The following is a 6,979-nucleotide window of genomic DNA, read 5'->3' on the forward strand; positions in this document are numbered from 1 at the left end:
CAGAGCTGCTGCTGGAAAGGGGTTTTTGCTGGACAGGCAAAAGAAGGACACATTCCCTAAGTCAAAAACTGACCCAGCTTGAAGTCTTGTCTTGTTTTGGGGTGGGTTACCCTGAGATGATGCCAATGGGAAGCCTGGCCCTGGAGCATGGTGCGTGGCCAACACCTTCCCCTGGCCTGGAGTGGGCTCTGCTGTCCCCCTGCCTGTCCCCCAGCAGCTCACAGGTCCCCCCTCCATGCCTCCATCTTTCCCATTGGACTCTGAGTGCACCCGTTCCCTTTGCCACAGGTGCTCTGAATACAACAACCAGGGGAAGGTTTTACTCAAACATGGTAACCAGAAAGCCGGGGTTTGGAAGGGATCCCAAGTTTCTTGGGGGAAATTGGGCAATTATCCCACCGTGCCTTTTTAAAAATTTTAATTTCACTCAAATGATTTCAGAGGTACCTTTTCCCCATCTCATTTCCAAGTGAAAATGCTCAGTTACTGAACTGAGGAAGGAGTTCAGAAATGGATGTAGGTACCTCAAAATGAAAGTACACTTTGAGATGAGCAATGGGCTCTGGGTGGAGCTGGAAGCCAGCTGGAGGTGCTGCTGCTGGGCTTTGCTTTTGGCTGAAGTGTCCCTCACCCTGGTGTCAGGCCTGCCTGGATCTCTGGGGAAAGCACATGAATCTATGGCCTCATTTTTTGGGGTGGATCCCAGCTAGGCCAAGCGGTAGGAAAGCAACACTGTGAGCACCCAGGAGAGGTGCTAAGCAGCACAGCATCAAGCTTGGAGCCTCCTCTCCAAATGACTCTCGATATCCTCAGCAGCAGCCTTTGCTGCAAGGGCCTGCCAGCTGCAACACTTCTCCCTTATCTCCAGTTAATCCCATAAACAGCCATTTGAAGGAGGTTTTTGCAGTATTTGCCCATGAAACAACTCCCAGATTTGCTGTGTTCTCAATGACTTACAGCCTCCGGATCACATCACTGCTCCCAGGGATCTGGTGACAGGCACACCTCCACCCCTGGGAAAACACTGCCCAGCCTAGAATGGATGAGACACTGCAAAATAAATCTCCATGTCATAGGTATTTCTTGGGGCTGTAATCCCTGAACAAACATCCTGCCACTTGAACCTGTTGTGCGCTGCATGATAATCACCAAGCCCAGCTAAGATACCATGAAAAGCTGCCACCAGTCCAGGGATGGGGCAGGAGGGTGGAGGTGGTGAGCATGGAGTTTTGTCTGTTTTGGGGCTAATGCGTTGACCGGGGATTGTTGGGTCCTGGTGCCGAGGAGCAGCGCCACCAGGTCAGGGAGGCTGGGGAAGTGGTGCCATGATTTCTGGGGTACCCACACTTAAACCCACCCATCAAAATTGTATTCTGTGAGTTGAGGAATGAAGTCTGGAGAGTCTGTGAAGGATGGGCAAAGAAACTTCCCCATCCTTGCACCACCGAGTGGTGCAAACTGTTGTGCCTTGATTGCTTGTCCCAAGGCTGGTTGGTACAAACCCCAACCCCATGCACAGCCACTGAGAAGCATCTGCCTTGCAGCATCGGTGCAGAGACACACTTGGACCACTCTTGAGCCATCCAGAGATGGAGGGGATGTCGCAGCAGCACACAGGCCACCAGAGTAGGAGCACTGGTGACGGGCTTCCAGCTTCTCCCTTGCATTGGTAGTGAAACAATGCCATCACTTGAGCCTGTGGGGTTCAATTAGCTTTTGCTTGAAGGAAAAGGGGGTGGTGGTGGATGGAAGGAGGTGGTAGTGGGGAAGCAAAGCAAAAGACCAAGAGAAAATCCCCTTTTCTCAGGGCAGAGAGGGACGTTGCCTAGGTGCTGTGGACCGAAACACCTGCTGCCCGGAGGGAAACCGAGTTCCCAGGAAATGCAAGAAAGGCACTTTCCAATGTGGAATATGTTGAAAAGCAAAGAGGAGGAGAAGGGAAGGGGGGTGGAATGGCTGTGGAGATGCATGAATATTAAAACGATTATAGCGCTTAATAAAGTGCTGCACAGGGGAGGAACAATAACAGGTATTGTTGGCAAGCCTGACGCTCTGCTTCCCCTTGATTTAATGGGGCGATAACCATCGCAGTATCTCTTTCATGATCCCTGGCTCTGTATCTCTCACAGCCCCGCAGAGCCACACACATTCCAGGCGAGACTTTGATGTCTCTCGCAAGGCGCAGACCTGCCAGCCCTGGGCTGGCTGCGCCGCGCAGCGGCTCCCCCAGCGAAGGGCCGTGGGTGGGGGATGTGGGGAGGGGGCTGCAGAGGGCAGGGGGGCGGTGGGGGAAGCAGCCAGCAGTGGTTCCCCTGAGCCCATGGGTTTGCTGCCTCTGTCCCCTAAGGTTGCCCAAAATACTCTCTTTAGGGTCACCCCCAAGACCTCAAACCCCAAGAGATTAGGTTGCTGGAACACTGTGGTCCTATGAGTGTCCAGTGAGAGATGCCCAAGTGGGTCAGCCAGCAGGAAAAGGGCACTTTCCACTCCTCCATCTCCCTAGACAGACCAGGATTTAGGATGGACTGAGACCCAGTCAAATAAATAAATAAATAAATAAATAAATAAATAAATAAATAAATAAATAAATGAATGAACAATTTGGAAATTTTTTAAAAGGTTGAGTAGCACAGCCCAGTGATGTGTTTTGGGGGATGGCAGAGTAAGCCCCTCTGTCTACCCCTTCAGGGGGACACAGATATGCCTTGTGTGAGATGGGAGTTCAGCCATGCCAAAGGGATGAGCTGGTGGCCGGAGCACAGAAGGACACAGCTGTTTACTGGTGGCACCCTTGGTTTGGGCTAATTTAGTGGCTGGGACCAAAAAGGCACCAAAATTTCCCCAAGAGGTGAGGAGGGCAGGAATGGGAAGGAACGGTGGGATTTTCTCCCTGGAAAAAAGGATGCCCCCCAAAATGCTTAGTGGGGATGGATGGTGCAATCGCACCTATGAACACAGTATCTCCCATACATTTCTCCCTGTGCCTCTAGGTTTGAGAGCTCTCTGATTTTGGGGCAAGGTTGCTTTATTTTGGGTAAGGTTTTGAGAGACCTTGTACCTGCTGGAGATGGTTGAGTGGAGCCAGTGCTGCTCAGCCACAGCCACCCAAACGGTCCTTTGGTGTAAATCCAGAGGGGGAAACTGCTTCTGTAGCCCACCTTCCAGCTCCAGAGAGTCCCATGCCATCTCTGGGTCATATCCCGTGTTAGCCATGGTTTCTCACCCACTTTCCCTCCCTCCCTCTCTCTCTCTGGCTCTCTGACCATCTGTACGAGACGAACTATATCAGGGCTCCCGAAAGAAGTGCTTGCTTTGCTGTTTTCAAATCAAACTTCTGCTTGTAGCTTAGACCTCACACTTAATTTGCTTTAATTGTTGTTGGGTTATTTTTAAAACGTAATTATTGGTTTCAGAACGCAACAGAAAAAAAGATTTCCAGCTTTTTTTTTTTTCACGTGTGTGTGTTTTCTTTCTCGTGGGAGGCAGCCTCAGTGGGTTTACCCCTCTGTGGATCCAGCTGCAGAATAGGAGTGCTGAGAGCCAGGAGAGAGCCTGGACAAAGCCACCCTGCACCTCCATCCTCCCTGGCATGGCTTCCTGGGGCTGTGGCACAGCCAGATTCGGGAGAAAAGGCCGTGATGCCTTTGATACCTGCTCTTCCCCTGTGAGACCATGACGATAGGGGTGTGTGTCTTGCTCGTTGGCTCTGCCTTTGAGATTTGCCCCTGGTCATTTCTGCTGGGAGGGAGCTGAGGTTGGTGCTCTTATGTGGGTGGCCTGGAGTTTGTTACCCGAGGACAGCCAGCTTACCTCTGAACTCCTGCCTTCCCAACGGTTGTTTCTCTGCCTGTGCCTGCTTGCATTTTTGCCGTGTGTCTTGCTGGTGCGCCTTGACCGAGCTAAGGCAAGCTGTTACCCTGGGAAGGGGCTCAGGTCGGGATGCCAGAGTGGTGGTGGGAGCATCTCCCACGCCAAGGTTTCCACCCTTCAGGCACATGTAAAGGTTTAGTTCTGCGTGAATGCAGCAGCCATAGGGATTTGGAGTTGAAAAGGAAGGACCTAAAGGCAGAAGGGGGAACAGGACCGTGTCAAGGAGGGGGAATGGGAGGCAGTCAAAAACCCTGAGAGAAAAGGCAGCCTGATGCCAGAGCAGGGTTTTGCCCGAGGTCTGGCAGAGCCAATAAGCAGCTCCCCCAGCCCCGCTCACTGCTGGTGCTAAAGGGGACCATCCTTGGGGACCCCATAAGCACCCATCATTCCCTTTGTAATTTTTCACAGCTGTGCAACACAGGAAAAAAGGGGAAGAGTTACAAGAACAAGAGAGTTTTTTGGGGTGAGGCTCAAACTGTGCTGATGCTGGGCAGCCTCCAAGTCCAGGAGGGGAGGGAGGGCAAAATTCTCCCTGACCCCGCAGGCAACCAGCTTATGCCTTGGAGCAGAAGATTTGATTGCCTTTTACCATTAGCTCTGCTTGCGTTGGTACAAAGAGTTATAAAAATGATCCTGTCATCCCCCACCCCCCACCCCTCCAAGGGCACAAAGGCAGAAGAGTGGCAGAGCGCAGCCCTCCCAACAGCCCAGGCTGCCGGTGACGGTGACCTGCAGAGAGGGGAGGATGGGGACAGGGGGTGGGTGGGGGTGGAAACACAGTGAGACAGAAAAAGATTGACCCAATATCACCCAAGCTGGAGAGACGTCGTTATTCCATTTAAACCCGCTGAACAGTGCCACAGCAGGGAATCTGTCTGTCTTGGTTAAAGGTCTCGCTGCCAGCCCAGCCTTGGAAGTGCCAACACTAATCTGCAAATTGTTGCAAATCCTAAAGAGCCGTGGAGCTGGGAACCTTCCTTCAGCCCAGACCCCTATGGACTGGGATGCCCTTCCCCATTAACGTCCCACTCCCTGCTGCCGCCGGGCAGGCTCGGTCAGGCACTGCTTGCTCCAGACAGGCTGTAGTAAAACTCCTGGGCATTAAAATACCGTCTCATGCTGGCAGCCCCGTTGCAGTGGGAATGGGATATTTGCCACCGATGGAGGTTACATTCAGCCCCGGGAAACTCTTGCATGCTCTAGACTAAATTTGTGCATGTCTTTCTGATTAGTGTCTTCCGGCAGGTCCCCAAATAGATGATGATTCCCTTGTCCTCTTCTGACCCCACAGATGACATTCAGAGCTCGTGGCTTTTGCTGAAATGCCTGTTTTTTGGGCTGGAAATCTCTGGTGCAACCTCTGGTGTTGGCCAGGAAGAGGGTTGTCACATGTGCTCTTAGACTAACAAACAGCACTGTTCTTCTAAGACCATGGGTAGCAATAATTCAGGGTCAGTGAAAAGGGCATATCTAATAAGAGGACCTGGTCTAGAGGGGAAAAAAAAAGAAAAAGGGGGGAAAAAAGCAGCTAAAAAACCTTGGCTAGCATGATGGAAGGAGATGGATGTAGAAACCTGGCTGCGGAGCTGGCGACAAGGAGCATCGGGGAAAACAAAGTGTTTCATGGAAAGGGATCGGGGACTGGGAAATCCTGGGCTTAGCTGTGTAAATCGTGGCACATCCAAGATTCCAGGCTGGTAGGAGGCTGCAGCATGCCAGCACCCAGGCTGGCCCCTTGCCGCACAGCCTAAGGACACCAGACAACTTGCTGGGAGGGTCCCCACAGAGTCTTTATATGTTGCTGATTTTTGTTCAAGACAAACAATTAACCCAAGGATGAGATCTGAGTCCAAATATAAGACCGAAGCTGACAGAGGTGGTAAACAGCTATTCTTAGTAACCATATTATTAAAAATATCAGTTGGAAGGAGAAATGCGAACATCAGATTTAGAGGAGCATGAATTCCTTTTGGCAGGAGCTTTAGAAGCAGCCAGGGTTTTAGTCAGGTTTTTTGAGGCATGTAGTAAGATGCCAAAAAAAGCACAAACATTCTTCAGAACATTAAAAAAAACAAACCCGAACAAAACCCCCAGTCAATCACAAAAGGGGAAAAAACAATGTTACTAAAAAAAAAAAATGCACAAAGAAAAAAAGAAGACTCCTAGAGCATTATCCTCAAGTCATGTAAAAATCAAAAAACCACAATGCAAAAAATAACCTGTCTGCGCAGACTTGCTTATGCATATGACTGTAGCGTGTGCCTTTGCTTGTAGTAAACATGCCCTTTGCCTTCCGCTGATGACATGACACTGGCATGTCACAGCTGATTTATAAACACAATTGGATTTTCAATCTTCAGGTCTAAATTCATTGCAGCAGACCCCAGCAGGCAATGTATCACTGTTTATCTATAAATACCGGTTATTGTGCTTTCCTGGATAGAGGCAGGTACAGTAGGATGTTGTTTATTTTTACTTGCTTGCAATAAGAGGAAATGGTGTTTGGTATCAGTTGTCATCATGAGCTAAGTGGCTGCAGGGCTCTTTCGAGGGCTGTGAACTGCATAATCAAAAAATGCAAGCAATGCTCTGCAGTGAATCCTTCAGCTATCACTGGGGACTCACCTCGCAGCTCAGAGAGACTGAGGAAGAGGAGGAGTGAGAAAGGCTTAGAAAATACAGACCAAAGACTGAGGCACAGGTTGCAGATATCCCCAGGCCATGGGCAAGCTGGATTCAGTGGCAGCTGCTGTGCCCATGCACTGAGGTTCCCAAACAGCAATGGTTCATATGAGGTGGCTTGGGGGTCTTGGACTCAGCTCCTGGAGGTCCCTGCCAGGGTGGACACTACATAGGTGAACATAGATGTTCCAGGTTAATTTGGTGCCTCCAGCCTCCAGCTCAGGATCACAATGCCCACAGCCACAGGACATTGCAAGTGGAGGACTGTAGAAACACGCCAAATTGCTCATCCTCAAGTATTCCCTCTGAGAGGAAGGTCTGGGCTTCAGAAAGCTTTCATGGACCAGAAGCAGAGGCCTAGGCATGTAGGCTAAGGGTGGAGTGGTAAACCTGCCTCTAGGCTTTCAGCCTCCCTGTTGCAAGCCAA

The sequence above is a fragment of the Falco biarmicus genome, chromosome 1, assembly GCF_023638135.1.
Source record: "Falco biarmicus isolate bFalBia1 chromosome 1, bFalBia1.pri, whole genome shotgun sequence".
Classification (NCBI taxonomy): Eukaryota; Metazoa; Chordata; class Aves; order Falconiformes; family Falconidae; genus Falco; species Falco biarmicus.